The following is a 26,001-nucleotide window of genomic DNA, read 5'->3' as shown; positions in this document are numbered from 1 at the left end:
ACCCAAACCCAACCCCAAACCTAGCCCTAACCTGAACCCGAACCCAAACCCAAACCAGTACCTGTACCTGAACCCGAACCCGAACCTGAATCCTAACTCTAACCATAACCCTAACTGCAACCCTAACCCTCACAGAAAACTCCAACCACAACCACAACTCTAACACTAATTGTAACGCGAACCCAAACCCGAACACAAACCCCTACAAGAAACATATCCATTACCCGAACACTAACCCTAATCCTAACCCTAACCCCAATCCTAACCCTAACCCTAACTCTACCCCTATCCCCATCCCCAATCACAACCCCAACCCCAACCCTAACCCCAACCCTAACCCTAACCCGAACCTGAACCCGAACCCGAACCCTAAACCTTACCCTAACCCTAAAGCGAACCCGAACACGAACTCTGACGCTAGCCTAAATGTAAGCCTAAACCTAACGCGAACACGAAGCCGACTCCGAACCCGAAACAGTACCTGTACCTGAACCTTATCCCGAACCCGAACCTGAATCCTAACTCTAACCCTAACCCTAACCCTAACTGCAACCCTAACCCTCACAGAAAACTCCAACCCCAACCACAACTCTAAAACTAACCGTAACGCGAACCCAAATCCGAACACAAACCCCTATCCCCATCCCCAACCACAACCCCAACCCCAACCATAGCCCTAACCCTAACCCAACACAAACCCCAACCCCAACCCCAACCCCAACCCCAACCACAAACCTAACCCTAACCCCAACCCCAATTCCAACCCCAACCTCAAGCCTAACCCTAACCGTAACCCCAATTCTAACCCTAACCCTAACCCCAACCCCAAAACTAACCCCAACCCCAAACCTAACCCAAACCCGAACCGGAAACCGAACCTGAACCAGAACCCCAAACACTAAACCTAAACTGAACCCGAATGTGAACCTGAACCCGATCCTTAACCCTAACCCTAACCCTAGGCCTAAGCCTAACCCTAAACCCAACTCTAATCCTAACCCCAACCCTAAGGCTCACCCTGACCCCAACCCAACCCTAAACCTAAACCTCAGCCTAACCCTAACCTTCACGTTAAACCCAACCCCAACCCCAACCCTAACACGAACCCCAACCCCAATCCTGAACCCGAACCTGAACACATACTCGAACCCGAACCCAAACCAAAATAGTAACCCTAACCCTACCCCAACACTAACCCTATCCCCAACCCCAACCCTAAACCTGACCCCAACCCTAACCCTAACCCTAACCCAAACCCGAACTTGAACCCGAAGCCTAACCCTAACCCCAAACCTAACCCGAACCCTAACACTAACCCCATCCCCAACCCCAACCCTAACCCTGAACCTAACCCTAACCCTAACCAACCCTAACCCTCACCCTAACCCTAATGCTAACGCTAACGCTAAGGCTAACGCTAAAACTAACACTAATGCTAACCGTAAAGCGAACACGAACCCGAATCCGAACCCGAACCCGTAACCCTAACCCTAGCCGTACCCTCACCCTAACACTAAATCGAACCCGAAATCGAACCCGAACTCAAATGCGAACCCGAACCTGAAGCCTAAACCTAATCCCAACCCCAACACTAACCCTAATCCTAACCCTAACCGCAACCCCTACCCCAACCTTAACCCTAATCCCAAACCTAACCCTAACCTGAACACTACTCCTAACCCTAACCCCAACCCCAACACCAACCTGAAACCGAACCAGAACACGTACTCGAACCCGAACCCGAATACTAACCCTAACCCTAACCCTACCCCTACCCCAACCCTAACCCGAACCCCTACAAGAAACAGAACCACTACCCGAACACTAACCCTAACCCTAATCCTAACCCTAACCCCAATCCTAACCCTAACCCTAACTCTACCCCTATCCTCATCCCCAACCACAACCCCAACCCCAACCCTAACCCTAACCCAACACAAACCCCAACCCCAACCGCAACCCCAACCACAAACCTAACCCTAACCCCAACCCCAATTCCAACCCCAACCTCAAGCCTAACCCTAACCGTAACCCCAATTCTAACCCTAACCCTAACCCCAACCCCAAAACTAACCCCAACCCCAACCCCAAACCTAACCCAAACCCGAACTGGAAACCGAACCTGAACCAGAACCCCAAACACTAAACCTAAACTGAACCCGAATGCGAACCTGAACCCTAACCCTAACCCTAACCCTAGGCCTAACCCTAACCCTAAAACCAACTCTAATCCTAACCCCAACCCTAAGGCTCACCCTAACCCCAACCCAACCCTAAACCTAAAACTCAGCCTAACCCTAACCTTCACCTTAAACCCAACCCCAACCCTGAACCCGAACCTGAACATGTACTCGACCCTGAACCCAAACCAAAATGGTAACCCTAACCCTAATCCTACCCCAACACTAACCCTATCCCCAACCCCAACCCTAAACCTGACCCCAACCCTAACCCTAACCCTAAACCGAACCCGAACTTGAACCCGAAGTCTTACCCTAACCCCAAACCTAACCCTAACCCTAACACTAACCTCATCCCCAACCCCAACTCGAACTCCAACCCTAACCCTGAACCTAACCATAACCCTAACCAACTCTAACCCTTACCCTAACCGTAATGCTAACGCTAACACTAACACTAACCGTAAACCGAACCCGAACCCAAATCCGAACCCGTAACCTTAACCCTAGCCTTACCCTAACCCTAACACTAAAACGAACCCAAACTCGAACTCGAACCCAAATCCGAACCTGAAGCCTAAACCTTATCCCAACCCCAACCCCAACACTAACCCTAACCCTAATCCTAACCCTAACTGCAACCCTTACCACAACCCTTACCCTAATCCCAAACCTAACCCTAACCTGAATACTAATCCTAACCCTAACCCCAACCCCAACACCAACACCAACCTGAAACCAAACCAGAACACGTACTCGAAACCGAACCCGAAACCGAACCCGAATACTAACCCTAACCCTAACCCTACCCCAACCCCAAACCTACCCCAAACCCGAACACGAACCCGAACCCGAACCCTAGCCCTAACTCCAAACCTAACCCTAACACTAACACTAATCCTAAACTGAACCCTAATCCGAATTCATCCCCAACTCAAACTCGAACTCGAACCCGAACCTGAACCCTAACGCTAATCCCAACCCCAAGCTCAACGCTCAACCTAACGCTAACCCTAACCGAACCCTAACCGTAGCCTAACCCTAACCCTAATAGTAAACCAAACCCGAACTCGAACCCGAACCTGAACCCAAAACCGAAACCGAACCCTAACTCTAACCTGAACCATAAACCTAACCCTAAGCCCAACCCCAACCCCAACCCTAACCCTAAACCCAACCCTAACTCTAACCTGAACCCGAACAAGAACCCGAACCCCAACCCCAACCCCAAATCCAACACCATCCCTAAACCTAAGCCTCACCCTCACCCTAATCCCAATAACATCCCCAACCCTAATCCTAACCCTAACCTTAACCTGAACCCAAACCCCAACGCAAACACAAACACGAACACGAACACGAACCGAAACCCTAACCCTAACCCTGACCACAACCCCAACCCCAACCCTAACCCTGAACCTAACCCTAACCCTAACCCTAATCCCAACCCTAATTCCAAAACCAACACTAACCCTAACCCTCACCCTAATCCTAACCCTATCCCCAACCCCAACCCAACCCCAACCCTAACCTTACCCAATCCCACCCAACCCTAACCCCAACCTGAACCTAACCCGAACCCTCAACCTAACCCTAATGCTAACGCTAACACTAACCCAAAACGAACCCTAATCCGAACCCGAACCCGAACCTTAGCCTAACCCTAACCCTAACAGTAAACCGAACCCAACCTCGATCCCGAACCTGAACCCTAACACAAATCACAACACCATACTCAACGCTCACCCTAACCCGAACCCGAACCCTTACCGTAGCCTAACCCTAACCCTAACACTAAACTAAACCCGAATTCGAATTCGAATTTGAAACCGAAAGTGAACTCTAAACCTGACCCTAACTCTTACCCTTTCCCTAACCATAACCCCAACGCCAACCCGAACCACAACCCTAACCGGAACCCGAACCCTAACCCTAACCCCAACCCCAATTCCAACCCCAACCGTAACCCTAACCCAACACCAAACCCAACAGCAACACCAACCCAAACCCCGAACCTAACCCGAACACCAACCCAACCCCAACCCGAACCTGAACACATACCCGAATCCGAACTCTAACACTAACGCGAAACCTAAACCTAACCCTAACCCTACCCCAATCCTACCCCAACCCTACCCCAATCCTACCCAAACCCTACCCCAACCCTAAGCCTAAACCCAACCCTAACCCTAACCCCGAGAACAACCCCAGCCCAACACTAAACCTCACCCTCACCCTCACCCCAACCCCAACCCCAACCCTAACCTAAACCCTAGCCCTAACCCTAACCCCAACCCTAACCCCAAGCCCAACCCCAAACCAAAACTCACGCTCACCCTCACCCTCACCCTCACCCTCACCCTAAACCTAACATGAACCCGAACTCTGACCCCAACGCCAACACTATGCCTATTGCTAACCCGAACCCAAACCAGAACCAAAACCCAACCCCTAAACTTAACCCTACCCCAACCCCAACCCCAACCCAAACCCTAATCCTGAACCTAACCCTAATCCTAACCCGCACTCGTACAAGCACCTGCACCCAAACCTGAACCCGAACCCTAACCCCAACCCCAACCAGAAACCTAACCCTAAACCAAACCCCAACCCCAACCCTAACTTTAACCCTAAACCTAATCCCAACTCTAACTCTAACGCTAACACTAACCCTAACCCTAAACCCAACTCCAACCCCAACCCTAGCCCTAACCACAAACCTAAACCTAACCCTAACCCCAAGCACAAGCCCAAGCATAACCCGAACCCTATCCCTAACCCTAACCCTATCCCTAATCCTAACCCTATCCCAAACCCTAACCCAAACGCTAACCCTAACCCCAACACCAATCATATCCCTCACCCTCACCCTAACCCCAAACCCAAACCCAACCCTAATCCTAACCCAAACCTTAACCCAAACCCGAACCCGAACCCGACCCTAACCCCAACCCCAACCCCAACCCTAAACCTAACAGTAACGGTAACGGTAACCCCTTCCCCAACCCTAAACCTAACCCAAACCCAAACCCAAACCTTTACACTAACACTAAAACTAACACTAACACCAACACTAACCCGAAACCGAACCCGAACCTGAACCCAAACTTGAAACCGAACCTGAACCAGAACACGAACGAGAATCCTTACCATTACCCTAACACGAATCCCAACCCCAACCCCAACCCTAACCCGGACCCTGACTCTAACCCTTACTCAAACCTGAACCTGAAACAGAACCCGAACCCGAAATCTAATACCAACCCCAACCCCAACCCCAACCCCAACCCGAAACCTATCCCCAACTCGAACCCCAACCCTAACCTTAACGGCAGTTCCAACCCCAACCCCAAACCTAACCCTACCCCCAAACCTAACCCTAACCATAACCCCAACCCCAATTCCAACCTCAACCCCAAGCCTAACCCTAACCTTAACCAAATCCCCAACCCTAACCCTAACCCCAACCCCACTTCCAACCCCAACCATAACCCTAACCCAACCCCAACCCAAACAGCAACACCAACCCAAACCCCGAACCTAACCCTAACTCCAACCAAAACCCAACCCGAACCTGAACACGTACCCGAATCCGAAAACTAACACTAACCTGAAACCTAAACCTAACCCTAACCCTACCCCAACCCTAACCCTACCCCAACACTAACCCTAAACCCAACCCTAACCCTAACCCAAAGCCCAACCCCAACCCCAACACTAAACCTCACCCTCACCCCAACCCTAACCCAAACCCCAACCCTAATCCAAACCCTAACCTTAACCCTACCCCTACCCCTAACCCCAACCCTAACCAGAACCCGAACCTGAACCCCAAACCTAACCCTTACACTAACACCAACACCAACCCCAACCCGACCACAACTCTAACCCTAACTCAACCCCAACTGCAACCCCAACCCCAACCCCAAACTAAAACTCACGCTCACCCTCACCCTAACCCTACCCGCACTCGAACCTGCACCCACACCCGCACCCGAACCCTAATCCCAACCCCAACCAGAAACCTAACCCTAAACCGAACCTGAACCCCAACCCCAACCCCAACGCTAACTGTAACACTAACCCTAACCCTAACCCCAACTCTAACTCTAACTCTAACCCTAACCCTAACCCTAACCCTAACGCTAACCCCAACTCCAACTCCAACCCCAACCCTAACCCTAACCCTAACGCTAACCCCAACTCCAACCCCAACCCTAACCCTAACCCTAACCCTAACCCCAACCCTAACCCTAATCCAAACTGCAACCCCAACCCTAACCCTAACCCCAAACCCAACCCCAACCGCAACCCAACCGCAACCCCAAACCTAAACCTAACTGTAACCCTAACCCTAATCCTGAATCAGAACCCGAACCAGAACCCTTACACTTACCCTAACACGAATCCCAACACCAACCCCAACCCCAACCCTAACCCTGACCCTGACCCTAACCCTTACTCAAACCCGAACCTGAAACAGAACCGGAACCCGAAGTCTAATGCCAACCCCAACACGAACCCGAACCCGAGCCCTATCCCCAACTCCAACCCCAACCCCAACCCTAACCCTAACGGCAATTCCAACCCCAACCCCAACCCTAACCCCAACCCTAACCCCAACCCTAACCCCAACCCTACCCCCAACCCTAACCTTAACCAAATCCCCAACACTAACCATAACCCTAACCCCAACCCAACCCCAACCCCAACCTGAACACATACCCGAATCCGAACACTAACACTAACGCAAAACCTAAACCTAACCCTAACCCTACCCCAACCCTACCCCAACCCTACCCCAACGCTAAGCCTAAACCCAACCCTAACCCTAACCCCAAGCCCAACCCCACCCCAACACTAAACCTCACCCTCACACTCACTCCAACCACAACCCCAACGCTAATCCTAACCCTAACCTTAACCCTAGCCCTAACCCCAACCCTAACCCTGACCCCAAGCCCAACCCCAAACCAAAACTCACCCTCACCCTCACCCTAACCCTAAACCTAAACCTAACCCTAAACCTAACATGAACCCGAACTCTGACCCCAACGCCAACACTATGTTGTTCTTGTTCAGTCGTTCAGTCGTGTCCGACTCTTCGTGACCCCATGGACCATAGCACGCCAGGCCTTCCTGTCCTGCGCTCCCTCCCGGAGTGTGCTCAAGTTCATATTCATTGCATCGGTGATGCTATCTAGCCATCTCATCCTCTGCCGTCCCCTTCTCCTTTTGCCTTCAGTCTTTCCCAGCATCAGGGTCTTTTCCAGGGAGTTTTCTCTTCGCATTAGGTGGCCAAAATATTGGAGCTTCAGCTTCATTATCTGTCCTTCCAATGAGCAGTCAGGGTTGATTTCCTTTAGGATGGACTGATTTGACCTCCTTGCAGTCCAGGGGACTCGTAAGAGTCTTCTCCAGCACCACAGTTCAAAAGCATCAATTCTTCGGCGCTCAGCCTTCCTTATAGTCCAGCTCTCACAGCCATACATTACTACTGGGAAAACCATAGCTTTGATTAGACGGACCTTTGTCGGCAAGGTGATGTCTCTGCTTCTTACTATGCTGTCTAGGTTTGCCATAGCTTTCCTCCCAAGGAGCAAGCGTCTTTTAATTTCATGGCTACAGTCACCATCTGCGGTGATCTTGGAGCCCAAGAAAGTAAAATCTGTCACTGCTTCCATTTCTTCCCCTTCTATATGCCAGGAAGTGATAGGGCCAGATGACATGATCTTAGTTTTTTTAATGTTGAGTTTCAAACCAGCTTTTGCACTCTCCTCTTTCACCCTCAACAAGAGGCTCTTTAGATCCTCTTCGCTTTCTGCCATTAGGGTGGTATCGTCTGCATATCGGAGGTTGTTGATAATTCTCCCGGCAATCTTAATTCCGACCTCTGATTCATCCAATCCGGCATTTCTCATGATGTACTCTGCATATAAGTTAAATAAGCAGGGTGACAATATGCAGCCTTGTCGTACTCCTTTCCCAATTTTGAACCAATCGGTTGTTCCATGTCTGGTTCTTACTGTTGCTCCTTGACCCTCGTACAGGTTTCTCAGGAGACAGGTAAGGTGGTCTGGTACTCCCATCACTTTAAGAATTTGCCATAGTTTGTTGCTAACCCGAACCCAAACCAGAACCGAAACCCAACCCCTAAACTTAACCCTACCCCAACCCCAACCCCAACCCAAACCCTAACCCTAACCCTGAACCTAACCCTAATCCTAACCCGCACTCGTACAAGCACCCGCACCCGAACCCGAACCCTAACCCCAACCCCAACCCCAACCAGAAACCTAACCCTGAACCAAACCCCAACCCTAACTTTAACCCTAAACCTAACCCCAACTCTAACTCTAAAGCTAACACTAACCCTAACCCTAAACCCAACTCCAACCCCAACCCTAGCCCTAACCACAAACCTAAACCTAACCCTAACCCCAAGCACAAGCCCAAGCATAACCCGAACCCAAACCCGAACCCTAACCCTAACCCTATCCCAAACCCTAACCCAAACGCTAACCCTAACCCCAACACCAATCATATCCCTAACCCTCACCCTCACCCTAACCCCAAACCCAAACCCAACCCTAATCCTAACCCAAACCTTAACCCAAACGCGAACCCGAACCCGACCCTAACCCCAACCCCAACCCCAATACTAACCCTAAACCTAACACTAACCCTAACCCGCACTCGAACCTGCACCCGCACCCGCACCCGAACCCTAATCCCAACCCCAACCAGAAACCTAACCCTAAACCGAACCTGAACCCCAACCCCCACGCTAACTGTAACACTAACCCTAACCCCAACTCTAACTCTAACTCTAACACTAACCCTAACCCTAACCCCAACTCCAACTCCAAACCCAACACTAACCCTAACCCTAACCCCAACCCTAATCCAAACGACAACCCCAACCCTAACCCTAACCCCAAACCCAACCCCAACCGCAACCCCAAACCTAAACCTAACTGTAACCCTAACCCTAATCCTGAATCAGAACCCGAACCAGAACCCTTACACTTACCCTAACACGAATCCCAACACCAACCCAAACCCCAACCCTAACCCTGACCCTGACCCTAACCCTTACTCAAACCCGAACCTGAAACAGAACCCGAACCCGAAATCTAATGCCAACCCCAACACGAACCCGAACCCTATCCGCAACTCCAACCCCAACCCCAACCCTAACCCTAAAGGCAATTCCAACCCCAACCCCAACCCCAACCCTAACCCTACCCCCAAACCTAACCCCAACCCAACCCCAACCCGAACCTGAACACATACCCGAATCCGAACACTAACACTAACGCAAAACCTAAACCTAACCCTAACCCTACCCCAACCCTACCCCAACCCTAAGCCTAAACCCAACCCTAACCCTAACCCCAAGCCCAACCCCACCCCAACACTAAACCTCACCCTCACCCTCACCCCAACCACAACCCCAACCCTAATCCTAACCCTAACCTTAACCCTAGCCCTAACCCCAACCCTAATCCTGACCCCAAGCCCAACCCCAAACCAAAACTCACCCTCACCCTAACCCTAACCCTAAACCTAACATGAACCCGAACTCTGACCCCAACGCCAACACTACGCCTATTGCTAACCCGAACCCAAACCAGAACCGAAACCCAACCCCTAAACTTAACCCTACCCCAACCCCAACCCCAATCTGAACCCCAACCCTAAACCCAACCGCAACCCCAACCAGAACCCTAACCCTAAACCGAACCCCAACCCCAACCCTAACTGTAACCCTAAACCTAAACCCAACTCTAACTCTAACGCTAACACTAAACCTAATCATAAACCCAACTCCAACTCCAACCCCAATGCTAGCCCTAACCACAAACCTAAACCTAACCCTAACCCCAAGCACAAGCCCAAGCATCACCCGAACCCGAACCTGAACCCTATCCCTAACCCTAAACCTAACCCTATTCCAAACCCTAACCCAAACGCTAACCCTAACCCCAACCCCAATCATATCCCTAACCCTCACCCTAAACCCAAACCCCAACCCAACTCTAATCCTAACCCAAACCTTAACCCAAACGCAAACCCGAACCCGACCCTAACCCCAACCCCAACCCCAACCCGAATATTGGTAACGGTAACCCCTTCCCCAACCCTAAATGGTAATGGTAATGGTAACCCCTTCCCCAACCCTAAACCTAACCCAAACCCAAACCCAAACCTTTACACTAACACTAAAACTAACACTAACACCAACGCTAACCCGAAACCGAACCCGAACCTCAACCCAAACTCGAAACCAAACCTGAACCAGAACACGAACGAGAACCCTTACCATTACCCTAACACGAATCCCAACCCAAACGCAAACCCCAACCCTAACCCTGACCCTGACTCTAACCCTTACTCAAACCCGAACCCGAAACAGAACCCGAAATCTAATGACAACCTCAACCCCAACCCCAACCCGAAACCTATCCCCAACTCCAACCCCAACCCTAACCTTAACGGCAATTCCAACCCCAACCCCAACCCCAACCCTAAACCTACCCCCAAACCTAAACCTAACCACAACCCCAACCCCAATTCCAATTCCAACCCCAACCCTAACCTTAACCAAATCCTCAACCCTAACCCCAACCCCAATTCCAACCCTAACCATAACCCTAACCCTAACCCTAACCTTAACCAAATCCTCAAACCTAACCCTAACCCCAACCCCAATTCCAACCCCTAAACCAAACCCTAACCCAAACCCCAATTCCAACCCTAACCCTAACCCTAAACCTAACACTAACCCAAACCCGAACCCTAACCCTAACCCACACTCGTACAAGCACCTGCACCTGACCCCAAACCCTAACCCTAACCAGAAACCTAACCCTAAACCGAACCCCAACGCCAACCCCAACACTAACTGTAACCCTAAACCTAACCCCAACTCTAACTCTAACCCTAACACTAACCCCAACCCCAACCCTAAACCTAACAGTAACAGTAACGGTAACCCCTTCCCCAACCCTAAACCTAACCCAAAACCAAACCCAAACCTTTACGCTAACATTAACACCAACACTAACACGAAACCGAAACCGAACCCGAACCCGCAACCAAACTCGAAACCGAACGTTAACCAGAACACGAACTAGAACCCTTACCATTACCCTAACACGAATCCCAACCCCAACCCCAACCCCAACCCTAACCCTAAACCTAACACGAACCCTAACCCGCACTCAAAGCTGCACCCGCACCCGTGCCCGAACCCGAACCCTAATCCCAACCCCAAACAGAAACCTAACCCTAAAGCGAACCTGAACCCCAACCCCAACCCCAACGCTAACTGTAACACTAACCCTAACCCCAACTCTAACCCTAACACTAACCCTAACCCTAACCCCAACTCCAACCCCAACCCTAACCCTAACACTAATCCCAATCCCAACCCCAACCGCAACCCCAAACCAACCCTAACTGTAACCACAACCCAAACCCCAAACCTAACCATAACCCCAACCCAACCCCAACCCAAACCTGAACACATATGCGAATCCGAACACTAAGACTAACCCGAAACGTAAACCTAACCCTACCCCAACCATACCCCAACCCTAACCCTAAACCCAACAGTAACCCAAACCCCAACCCCAACCCCAATCCCAACACCAAACCCAACTCCAACCCCATCTCTAAACCTAAGCCTCACCCTCACCCTAATCCCAATCCCATCCCCAACCATAATTCTAATTCTAACCTTAACCTTAACCTTAACCCAAACCCCAACCCGAACACGAACCCGATCCCGAACACGAACACGAACCCAAACCCTAACCCCAACCCCAATCCCAACCGTAACCCTGAACCTAACCCTAACCCTCACCCTAATCCCAACCCTAATTCCAAAACCAACACTAACTCTAACCCTAACCTTAGCCAATCCAACCCAACCCTAACCCCAACCTGAACCTAATCCGAACCCTCACCCTAACCCTAACGCTAACGCTAACACTAACCCTAAAACGAACCCTAATCCGAACCCAAACCTTAGCCTAACCCTAACCCTAACAGTAAACCGAACCCAACCTCGATCCCGAACCTGAACCCTAACCCAAATCCCAACACCATACTCAAGGCTCACCCGAACCCGAACCCTTACCGTAGCCTAACCCTAACCCCAACACTAAACCCGAATTCGAATTCAAATTCAAACCCGAACCCTAACTCTAACCCTGACCCTAACACTTACCCTTTTCCTAACCCTAACCCCAACGGCAAAGCCAAGCCCAACCCCAACCCTAACCCTAACCCAAACCCAAACCCAAACCCTAAACCTAACCCTAACCCTAACCCTAACCATAAACCCAAACACAACCTGAACCCGAACACAAACCCGACCCCGGACCCTAATCCTAACCCTACCCCTAATCCCAACCCCAACCCAAACAATAACTCTAACCCTAACCCTAACCCCTACACCAACCCCAACCCCAAACCTACCCCTACCCCTAACCCGAACCCGAAACCCACCTGAACCATAACCCGAACCCGTACCCGAACACGAACATTATCCCTAAACCTAAACCTAACCGCAACCCTAACCCTAACCCAACCCCAACCCCAACCCCAACCCTAACCGAACCCTGACCCTGACACTGACCCCGAACACTAACCCTACCCCTAACCCCAACCCTAATTCTAACCCTAACCCTAAACTAAACTCAACCCCAAGCTCAAACCTAACCCGAACCCGAACCCTAAACCCAACCCTAATTCCAGCACGAACCCTAACACAAACCCTCACCCTCACCCTAACCCTATCTCCAACCCTAACCCAACCCAATCCAACCCTAACCCCAACCCGAACCTAAACCTAACCTTCACCCACACCCTCACCCTAACGCTAATGCTAATGCTAACACTAACACTAAACTGAACACGAACCCGAACCCGAATCCGACCCAGACCCCAACCCTGAACCCTAACCCTAGCCAAACCCTAACCCTAAACCGAACACGAACTCGAACTCGAATCTGAACCTGAACCCTGATCCTAATCCCAACCCCAACCCCAACCCCTATCCAACTCAATGCTCACCCTATCCCGAACCCGAACCCTTACCGTAGCCTAACCCTAACCCTAACACTAAACTGAACCCGAATTTGAACCCGAACTCTAACCCTGACCCTAACTCTTACCCTTTCCCTAACCCTAACCCCAACGCCAACCCCAACCCTAACCCGAACCCTAACCCTAACCCTAACCCTAAATCGTTACATAGCCTATCACGTGTTGTTGTTTTTTTTTTACTTTACAGGGAAATTGTGGTGGCGGAAGCCGGTCGGAAGACTGGCAGCTGCCACCGCCACCTCCGAAACGCTGCCGAAACGTTGCTGGGACCCACTGCCGAGAGGGACATTCGAAGGAGGTAAGTCCTTTCCCGGGGGGGGGGCGGGAGTTTGTCGGAGAGTTTCACCACCAATTTCGGGGGGCCGAAGGCGTTGGCCTTCGGCCTCCCGGAGTTTCATGGAGAAATTCTCTGCCATCCCTACCTAAATCTAAACTAAACCATAACCCGAACCCGAACACGAAACCGAACCTGGACCCTAACCCTAACCCTAATCCCAACCCCAACAATAACCCTAACCCTAACCCCAACCCTAACTCTAACCCTAACCTTAACCCGAAGCCCAACACCTACACCAACCCCAACCCCAAACCTACCCCTACCCCTACCCCTAACCTGAACCCGAACCCGAACCCCACCCGAACCACAACCCGAACCTGAACCCAAACACTAACCCTAAACCTAATCCCAGCCCAACCCTAACCCTAACCCAACCCCAAACCCGACCCTGACCCCGAACCCTGAAACTAAACTCAACCCCAACCTGAACCCTAACCGGAACCCGAACCCTAAACCCAACCATAATTCCAACACGAACCCTAACACTAACCTTCACCCTAACCCAAACCCTATCTCCAACCCCAACCCTAACCCTAACCGTAACCCAACCCAATCCAACCCTAAACCCAACCCGAACCTAAACCTAACCCTCACCCACACCCTCACCCTAAGGCTAACGCTAATGCTAACACTAACACTAAACCGAACCCGAATCTGACCCCTGCCCCGACCCCGAACCCTAACCCTAGCCAAACCCTAACCCTAACCCTAAACCGAACCCCAACTCGAACTCGAATCCGAACCTGAAACCTGATCCTAATCCCAACCCCAACCCCTATCCCGAACCTGAACACGTACACGAACACGAACCCAAACCCGAATACTAACCCTAACCCGAACCCGAACCCCAACCCTAACCCCAATCCCAACCCTAAACCTAACCCTCACAATCACCCTAAACCCAACCCCAACCCCAAACCTAATACTAACCCTAAAATTAACCCAAACCCTAACCCTAACACGAAACCAAACATGAACCCTAACCATAATCCTAGCCCCAACCCTAACCCGAACCCGAACCCGAACATGAAACCGAACCCTAACCCTAACCCCAACCTTATGCCTAATACTAACCCCATCCCCAACCACAACCCTCACCCTCACGCTAACGCTAACCGTAAACCGAACCCGAATCCGAAACCGAACCCAAACCTGTAACCCTACTCTTAACCTAACCCTAACCCTAACACTAAACCAAACCCAAACTCGAACCCGAACCCAAATCTGAACCCGAACCCAAACCCGAACCTGAACCCTAACCCTAATCCCAACCCCCAACACAACCCTAATCCAAACCCCAACCCCAACCCCAACCCAACCCCAACACTAACCCGAACCCGAACCCGAACCCGAACTGGAACACTAAACCTAACCCTCACCCTCACCCTCACCCTAACACCAACCCAACCCTAGACCTTAAACTCACCCTAACCCTAACCCTAACACCAACCCCAAACCCAACCGTATCCCGCATCTTAACGCAAACCCGAACCCGAACCTGATACTGAACCCAAAACCTAACCCTAACCCTAACGCTAACCCTAAACCCAAATGCAACCCGAACCCGAAAATGAACCCGAACCCGGACCCTAACCCTACCCCTACCCCTAATCCCAACCCCAACCCCAACAATAACCCTAAACCTAACCCCAACCCTAACTTTAACTCTAACCCTAACCCTAACCCCAACCCCTCCACCAACCCCAACACCAAACCGAACCCCACCTGAACCATAACCTGAACCCGTACCCGAACCCGAACATTATCCCTAAACATAAACCTAACCCCAACCCTAACCCTAACCCAACCCCAACACCAACCCTAACCCAACCCCGACCCTGACACTGACCCCGAACGCTAACGCTACCCCTAACCCCAACCCTAATTCTAACCCTAACCCTAAACTAAACCCAACCCCAAGCTGAAACCTAACCCTCATCCGAACCTAAACCTAACCCTCACCTACAACCTCACGCTAACGCTAATGCTAACACTAACACTAACACTAAACTGAACACGAACACTAACACGAACATGAACACGAACACGAACCCGAATCCGACCCCAACCCCGAACCCTAACCCTAGCCAAACCCTAACCCTAAACCGAACCCGAACTCGAACTCGAATCCGAACCTGAACCCTGATCCTAATCCCAACCCCAACCCCAACCCCTATCCCAACCCTAACTCTAAAACCAACCGTAACACTAAACCGGAACCCTAACCCTAACCCCAATCCCAACCCTAAACCTAACCCTCACAAACACCCTAAACCCAACCCCAACCCCAAACCTAATACTGACCCTAAGCTTAACCCAAACCCTAACACTAACCCGAAACTGAACATGAAACGTAATGGTAATCCTAACCCCAACCCTAACCCGAACCCGAACCTGAACACGAAACCGAACCCTAACCCTAACCCCAAACTTAAGCCTAACACTAACCCCATCCCCAAACCCAACACGAACCGCAACCCTAACCCTGAACCTAAACCTAACCCTAAACCTAACCCCAACCCTAATTCAAACACCAACCCTAACCCCAACGCTCACCCTAACCCTAACCCAAACCCTATCCCCAACTCCAACCCAACCCAAACCTAACCCTACCCCAACCCAACCCAACCCGAACCCCAACCCGAACGTAACACAAACCCTAATCCTAAACCTTACCCTCACCCTAACCCTAACGCTAACACTAACACTAACACCGTTAACTGAACCCGAATCCGACCCCGAACCCTAACCCTAGCCAAACCCTAACCCTAAACCGAACCCGAACTCAAACTCGAATCCAAACCTGAACCCTGATCCTAATCCCAACCCCAACCCCAACCCCTATCCCAACCCTAACTCTAAAACCAACCGTAACCCTAAACCGGAACCCTAACCCTAACCCGAAAACCAACCCCAACCCGAACATGAACACGTACTCGAACACGAACACGAACCCGAATACTAACCCTACCCCTACCCCTACCCAACACTAACTCTAACCCTAACCCTAACCCCAACCCTAACCCTAACCCCAACCCCAACCCTAACCCCAATCCCAACCCTAAACCTAACCCTCACAAACGCCCTAAACCCAACCCCAACCCCAAACCTAATACTGACCCTAAACTTAACCCAAACCCTAACACTAACCCGAAACTGAACATGAAACGTAACGGTAATCCTAACCCCAACCCTAACCCGAACCCGAACCTGAACACGAAACCGAACCCTAACCCTAACCCCAAACTTAAGCCTAACACTAACCCCATCCCCAAACCCAACAGGAACCGCAACCCTAACCTAAACCTAACCCTAAACCTAACCCCAACCCTAATTCAAACACCAACCCTAACCCCAACGCTCACCCTAACCCTAACCCAAACCCTATCCCCAACTCCAACCCAACCCAAACCTAACCCTACCCCAACCCAACCCAACCCGAAACCCAACCCGAACGTAACACTAACCCTAACCCTAAACCTCACCCTCACCCTCACCCTAACGCTAACACTAATACTAACACCGTTAACTGAACCCGAACCCGAACCCATAACCCTAACCCTAGCCTTACCCTAACCCTAACACTAAACCGAACCCGAACCCAAATCTGAACCCAAGCCCAAACCCGAACCCGAACCCGAATACTAACCCTAACCCTAACCCTACCCCAACCCTAACCCGAACACGAACCAGAACCCGAACCCTAACCCCAAACCTAACTCCAACACTAACACTAACACTAATCCTAAACCGAACCCTAATCTGAATTCATCCCGAACTCGAACTCAAACCAAAACCCGAACCTGAACCCTAACCCTAATCCCAACCCCAAGCTCAACGCTCAATCTAACGCTAACCCTAACCCTAACCATAGCCTAACCCTAACCCTAATAGTAAACCAAACCCGAACTCGAAACCGAACCTGAACCCGAAACCGAAACTGAAACCGAACCATAACCCGAACCCGAACCCGAACCTGAACCCGAACCCTAACACTAAGCCCAACCCCAAGCCCCACCCTAACCCTAACCCTAAACCCAACCCTAACTCTAACCTAAACCCAAAAAAGAACCAGAACCCCAACCCCAACCCCAACACCAACCCCAACCCCATCCCTAAACCTAAGCCTCACACTCACCCTCACCCTCACCCTAATCACAATCCCATTCCCAAACCTAATCCTAACCCTAACCTTAACCTTAACCTTAACCCAAACCCTAACACGAACCCAAAGCCTAACCGTAACCCTAAACCGGACCCCAACCCCAACCCCAACCCAAACCCCAACCCCAACCCTAAACCTAACCCCAAACCCAACGCTAACCCCAACCCTAAACCTAACCCTCACCCTCACCCAAACCTCATCCCAACCCCAACCCAACCCTAATCATAACCCTAATCTTAACCCAAACTCTAACCCAAACCCTAACCCAAACCCTAACCCCAACAATAACCCGAACCCGAACCCAATCTCGAACCCCAAACCTAAACTCACACCAACGCCAACCCGAACCCTAACCCTAAACATTACCCAAACCCGAATGCTAATCGCAACCTCAACCCCAACCCTAGGCCTAACCCAAACCCGAACCCGAACCCGAATCCGACCCACAACCACAAACCCAACCCCAATCCAAACACGAAACCTAACCCTAACCCTAACCCTAACTGTAACCCGAACCCAAAACCGAAGCAAAACCTTAACCCAAACCCGAACCTGAACCCTAACTTTAACACCAACCCCAACCCAAACCCAACCCCAAACCTAGCCCTAACCTGAACCCGAACCCAAACCCAAACCAGTACCTGTACCTGAACCCGAACCCGAACCTGAATCCTAACTCTAACCATAACCCTAACTGCAACCCTAACCCTCACAGAAAACTCCAACCACAGCTGACTGGGCGGGAAGCTTCAGTCTGTTTCCCGCCTCCCAGCTGAGCAGAGCAGAGCAGAGCAGAGCAAGCTGCTCCAGCTGGTCCAGGGACTACAGAAGCAGGCAAGCTCCCAGAGAGCGAGCGAACAGGGGGAGCGAACAGGGGGAGCAAACAGGGGGAGCAAACAGGAGTTGGCCAGGGGAGTTCGGCAGGGGAGGTCAAGGGGGAGGCCCCTAACATTTTTTTTTTTTTTTACTAACTTTTTTTCATTTATTTGTCTTGTAACACACACTTCCACACCAGTGGGACTCTGCTTTTAACCTCTACTGAGTAGAGGAGCAGGCACAGGCTAGTCTAGAACAATCACAAAGCTAGACACAAAAAGGGAAAAGAGGCAATGGAAGAACAAGACTCTCCAGTGGTGGTGACCTGCAAGGTGTGTGCAATGTTTGTTTTCTTGCCTGAGAACAACATGGCCTACACCTGCAACAAGTGCAAGTTGATCACGCTGCTGGAAGAGAAAGTAAGTGGACTGGAGCGGCGACTGTCAACCCTCCAGGGAATAAGAGAACACGAAGAGTTCTTGGACAGAATGGGAGAACTACAACAGCAAAGGGCAGACCAGAAGCTTGAAGAGCAACAGCAAGATGAGGCAGTGGGAAATGCTGAGGTGAAAAAAAATGGAGTAGAGGATACTCCTTGGAAAACGGTGACAGTTAGGAGAAGAAGAACTAGACGCCACTCTGCACCAGTGGAAGCGGTGGAGCTGTGGAACCGATTCCAGGTACTTGCAGATGAGACTGGAGGACAGCCTGCAGAGGAAGAATCACAGGGGAACCTGCATGAGAGTGAGCAAGAGGCTAAAGGTCAGTCAAACAGAGGCGATGAAACCCAGGCCTACAAGAAGAAGAAGAGAAGAGTGGTAGTAGTGGGAGACTCCTTGCTGCGTGGGATCGAGACCCAAGTATGTCGCGAAGACCCGTGGACTCGCCAGGTATGTTGTCTCCCGGGAGGACAGATTAGAGACGTGACTGAAAGGTTGCCTGCACTCATAAAGCCCACTGACAGGTATCCCTTTCTTCTCATCCATGTGGGAACAAATGATACCGCCAAGCGGAGCTACGAAGAGATCACGTCAGACTTTGAAGCTTTGGGAAGGAAACTCAAGAACTTTGGGGCCCAGATAGTTTTCTCATCCATCCTTCCAGTAGTTAGAAGAGGGATAGAAAGGGAACGAAAAATACTCCGGGTGAATGACTGGCTACGAAGGTGGTGCCGACGAGAGAGATTTGGATTCTGGGACCACGGGCTATACTTCCTGGAAGATGGGCTGTTGGCTAGGGATGGGTTGCACCTCACAAAGGCTGGGAAGAATGTGTTTGGCCACAGCATGAAGAACTTCATCAGGAGGGCTTTAAACTGAATCCTACGGGGAAGGGAGATGTAATGTTGGGGGTAACAATGGACGTAGGCGCATGCACTGCAATGGAGAGAACAGCTCTGATAGCGTCCAATAATAGTCTTCAGACACAGGTAGGAAGAAAGCCAGACTATGAAGCACATGGTCTTCGATGTCTATATACTAATGCCCAGAGTATGGGAAACAAACAGAACGAACTTGAACTCTTAATACAGGAGGGAAATTATGACTTGATAGGTATAACTGAGACTTGGTGGGATGACTCTCATGACTGGAATACAGCAATTGAAGGATATAACTTGTTCAAAAAGAACAGGAGGAACAGAAAGGGAGGCGGGGTTGCACTGTATGTGAAAAATACATATCTCTGCACAGAAATACAGGAGGAGGAGCTTGGTAGCCCCATCGAGAGCATCTGGGTTGAAATAAATGGAGCAAAGAATAAAAGGAACCTGGTGGTCGGAGTCTACTACCGGCCACCCAATCAAGGAGAAGACAAGGATGAAACTTTTGAAAAGCAAATAGCCAATGTTTTAAGGAAGCATGATGTAGTAGTAATGGGGGACTTCAATTTCCCCGATATTTGTTGGGAGACAAATTCTGCAAAACATGGCCCCTCCAGGAAATTCCTGACTTGTGTGGCGGATAACTTCCTCCTACAGAAAGTAGAGGAAGGAACTAGAGGATCGGCTATCCTTGACTTGATCCTAACCAACAGAGATGACTTAGTGGATAAAGTAGCAGTTACAGGAACTCTGGGGGAAAGCGACCATGTTGTACTTGAGTTCTTGGTTCTAAGGGAAGCAAAAGCCGAGTGTACTCAAACGCGTACCCTGGATTTTAGGAAAGCTGATTTTAATAAACTCAGAACAATGATCAGTAAGGTCCCATGGCAAGCAATGCTAGCGAGAAAAGGAGTCCAAGATGGGTGGGAACTTTTAAAAAAGGAAATTCTCAAGGCACAATCACAAACAATTCCAACAAGAAGAAAAGGTGGAAGACAACAGAAGAAGCCAATGTGGCTTCACAAAAAGCTTAGGGATGACCTGAAAACAAAAAAGGACACATATAGGAAGTGGAAAGAAGGCCAAGTAACAAAGGAAGAGTACAGGCAGGTAGCACAGAATTGCAGGGATGGCGTCAGGAAGGCTAAAGCGGACAACGAGGTGAGGTTAGCGAGGGATGCTAAAAACAACAAAAAGGGTTTCTTCAGCTACGTGCATAGTAAAAGGCAGAGGAAAGAAATGGTTGTTCAGCTATTAAATAAGGATGGCAAAATGATAACAGAGGACAAAGAAAAGGCAGAGGTGCTCAATTCCTACTTTGGCTCAGTCTTCTCCCAAAAGAGGGTCTATGACCCCCCTGGCAAAGGCGAAGTACAGGCTGAAGGGGCAGGATTGCAGCTTGAGATCGACAGGCATATGGTCAAGGAACACCTCATTACTTTGAATGAGTTCAAATCTCCAGGGCCAGATGAACTGCATCCTAGAGTCATAAAGGAACTGGCAGAAGAACTCTCAGAACCGCTGTCTATTCTCTTTGAGAAATCATGGAGGACCGGGGAAGTGCCAGATGACTGGAGGAGGGCTAACGTTGTCCCTATCTTCAAAAAGGGTAAAAAGGAGGAACCTGGGAACTACAGACCAGTCAGTCTGACATCAATCCCTGGGAAAATTCTGGAGCAGATGATAAAGGAATCCATCTGGAAGCACCTTGACAACAATGCCGTGATTACTCGAAGCCAACATGGATTTGTCAAAAACAAGTCCTGCCAGACAAATCTGATCTCATTTTTTGATCAAGTCACCTCCCTTGTAGACCGTGGGAATGCTGTAGACATCATATACCTCGACTTCAGCAAAGCTTTCGACAAAGTGCCCCATGATATCCTGATGAGCAAACTAGCTCGAAGTGGGCTAGATGAAACAACGATCCGGTGGATCCACAGTTGGCTACAGAATCGGACTCAAAGAGTGCTTATCAATGGGACCTTCTCAAGCTGGGGAGAGGTAACGAGTGGGGTACCGCAGGGCTCAGTCCTGGGCCCAGTGCTCTTCAATATTTTTATTAATGACTTGGAGGAGGAGGTGCAGGGAATGCTGATCAAATTTGCAGATGACACAAAATTGGGAGGGATAGCTAATACTTTGGAAGACAGAAACAAAATTCAAAGTGATCTGGATAGACTGGAGTGCTGGGCAGAAAACAACAGAATGGCATTTAATAGGGACAAATGCCAAGTTCTGCACCTAGGAAAAAGAAACCAAATGCACAGTGACAAGATGGGGGATACGTGGCTCAACCACACTATGAGCGAGAAGGATCTTGGAATTGTCGTCGATCACAAGCTGAATATGAGCCAACAATGTGATGTGGCTGCAAAAAAGGCAAATGCTATTTTGGGCTGCATTCATAGAAGCATCGCTTCCAAATCCCGGGAAGTACTAGTTCCCCTCTACTCAGCACTGGTTAGGCCTCATCTGGAGTACTGTGTCCAGTTCTGGGCACCACACTTTAAGAAGGATGCAGACAAACTGGAGAGGGTTCAAAGGAGGGCAACAAAGATGATCAGGGGACTGGAAACAAAGCCCTATGAAGAGAGACTGAAAGAACTGGGCATGTTTAGCCTTGAGAAGAGAAGACTGAGGGGAGATATGATAGCACTCTTCAAGTACTTGAAAGGTTGTCACAGAGAAGAAGGCCAGGATCTCTTCTCGATCATCCCAGAGTGCAGGACACGGAATAATGGGCTCAAGTTACAGGAAGCCAGATTCCGACTGAACATCAGGAAAAACTTCCTGAGTGTCAGAGCAATACGGCAATGGAACCAATTACCTGGGGAGGTGGTGGGCTCTCCCACACTGGAGGCCTTCAAGACGAGGCTGGACAGCCATTTGTCAGGGATGCTCTGACTTGGGTTCCTGCATTGAGCGGGGGGTTGGACTCGATGGCCTTGTAGGCCCCTTCCAACCCTACTATTCTATCTATGATTCTAACCACAACTCTAACACTAATTGTAACGCGAACCCAAACCCGAACACAAACCCCTACAAGAAACATATCCATTACCCGAACACTAACCCTAATCCTAACCCTAACCCCAATCCTAACCCTAACCCTAACTCTACCCCTATCCCCATCCCCAATCACAACCCCAACCCCAACCCTAACCCCAACCCTAACCCTAACCCAAACCTGAACCCGAACCCTAAACCTTACCCTAACCCTAAAGCGAACCCGAACACGAACTCTGACGCTAGCCTAAATGTAAGCCTAAACCTAACGCGAACACGAAGCCGACTCCGAACCCGAAACAGTACCTGTACCTGAACCTTATCCCGAACCCGAACCTGAATCCTAACTCTAACCCTAACCCTAACCCTAACTGCAACCCTAACCCTCACAGAAAACTCCAACCCCAACCACAACTCTAAAACTAACCGTAACGCGAACCCAAATCCAAACACAAACCCCTATCCCCATCCCCAACCACAACCCCAACCCCAACCATAGCCCTAACCCTAACCCAACACAAACCCCAACCCCAACCCCAACCGCAACCCCAACCACAAACCTAACCCTAACCCCAACCCCAATTCCAACCCCAACCTCAAGCCTAACCCTAACCGTAACCCCAATTCTAACCCTAACCCTAACCCCAACCCCAAAACTAACCCCAACCCCAAACCTAACCCAAACCCGAACCGGAAACCGAACCTGAACCAGAACCCCAAACACTAAACCTAAACTGAACCCGAATGTGAACCTGAACCCGATCCTTAACCCTAACCCTAACCCTAGGCCTAAGCCTAACCCTAAACCCAACTCTAATCCTAACCCCAACCCTAAGGCTCACCCTGAGCCCAACCCAACCCTAAACCTAAACCTCAGCCTAACCCTAACCTTCACGTTAAACCCAACCCCAACCCCAACCCTAACACGAACCCCAACCCCAATCCTGAACCCGAACCTGAACACATACTCGAACCCGAACCCAAACCAAAATAGTAACCCTAACCCTAATCCTACCCCAACACTAACCCTATCCCCAACCCCAACCCTAAACCTGACCCCAACCCTAACCCTAACCCTAAACCGAACCCGAACTTGAACCCGAAGCCTAACCCTAACCCCAAACCTAACCCGAACCCTAACACTAACCCCATCCCCAACCCCAACCCTAACCCTGAACCTAACCCTAACCCTAACCAACCCTAACCCTCACCCTAACCCTAATGCTAATGCTAACGCTAAGGCTAACGCTAAAACTAACACTAATGCTAACCGTAAAGCGAACACGAACCCGAATCCGAACCCGAACCCGTAACCCTAACCCTAGCCGTACCCTCACCCTAACACTAAATCGAACCCGAAATCGAACCCGAACTCAAATGCGAACCCGAACCTGAAGCCTAAACCTAATCCCAACCCCAACACTAACCCTAATCCTAACCCTAACCGCAACCCCTACCCCAACCTTAACCCTAATCCCAAACCTAACCCTAACCTGAACACTACTCCTAACCCTAACCCCAACCCCAACACCAACCTGAAACCGAACCAGAACACGTACTCGAACCCGAACCCGAACCCGAATACTAACCCTAACCCTAACCCTACCCCTACCCCAACCCTAACCCGAACCCCTACAAGAAACAGAACCACTACCCGAACACTAACCCTAATCCTAACCCTAACCCCAATCCTAACCCTAACCCTAACTCTACCCCTATCCTCATCCCCAACCACAACCCCAACCCCAACCCTAACCCTAACCCAACACAAACCCCAACCCCAACCGCAACCCCAACCACAAACCTAACCCTAACCCCAACCCCAATTCCAACCCCAACCTCAAGCCTAACCCTAACCGTAACCCCAATTCTAACCCTAACCCTAACCCCAACCCCAAAACTAACCCCAACCCCAACCCCAAACCTAACCCAAACCCGAACTGGAAACCGAACCTGAACCAGAACCCCAAACACTAAACCTAAACTGAACCCGAATGCGAACCTGAACCCTAACCCTAACCCTAACCCTAGGCCTAACCCTAACCCTAAAACCAACTCTAATCCTAACCCCAACCCTAAGGCTCACCCTAACCCCAACCCAACCCTAAACCTAAAACTCAGCCTAACCCTAACCTTCACCTTAAACCCAACCCCAACCCTGAACCCGAACCTGAACATGTACTCGACCCTGAACCCAAACCAAAATGGTAACCCTAACCCTAATCCTACCCCAACACTAACCCTATCCCCAACCCCAACCCTAAACCTGACCCCAACCCTAACCCTAACCCTAAACCGAACCCGAACTTGAACCCGAAGTCTTACCCTAACCCCAAACCTAACCCTAACCCTAACACTAACCTCATCCCCAACCCCAACTCGAACTCCAACCCTAACCCTGAACCTAACCCTAACCCTAACCAACTCTAACCCTTACCCTAACCGTAATGCTAACGCTAACACTAACACTAACCGTAAACCGAACCCGAACCCAAATCCGAACCCGTAACCTTAACCCTAGCCTTACCCTAACCCTAACACTAAAACGAACCCAAACTCGAACTCGAACCCAAATCCGAACCTGAAGCCTAAACCTAATCCCAACCCCAACCCCAACACTAACCCTAACCCTAATCCTAACCCTAACTGCAACCCCTACCCCAACCCTTACCCTAATCCCAAACCTAACCCTAACCTGAATACTAATCCTAACCCTAACCCCAACCCCAACACCAACACCAACCCGAAACCAAACCAGAACACGTACTCGAAACCGAACCCGAAACCGAACCCGAATACTAACCCTAACCCTAACCCTACCCCAACCCCAAACCTACCCCAAACCCGAACACGAACCCGAACCCGAACCCTAGCCCTAACTCCAAACCTAACCCTAACACTAACACTAATCCTAAACCGAACCCTAATCCGAATTCATCCCCAACTCAAACTCGAACTCGAACCCGAACCTGAACCCTAACGCTAATCCCAACCCCAAGCTCAACGCTCAACCTAACGCTAACCCTAACCGAACCCTAACCGTAGCCTAACCCTA

This window comes from Heloderma suspectum, chromosome 6 (genome assembly GCF_057233095.1).
Source record: "Heloderma suspectum isolate Gila_16-S chromosome 6, 16-S_ref, whole genome shotgun sequence".
In the NCBI taxonomy this organism is placed as follows: Eukaryota; Metazoa; Chordata; class Lepidosauria; order Squamata; family Helodermatidae; genus Heloderma; species Heloderma suspectum.
Note: the sequence above shows the minus strand (reverse complement) of the source record.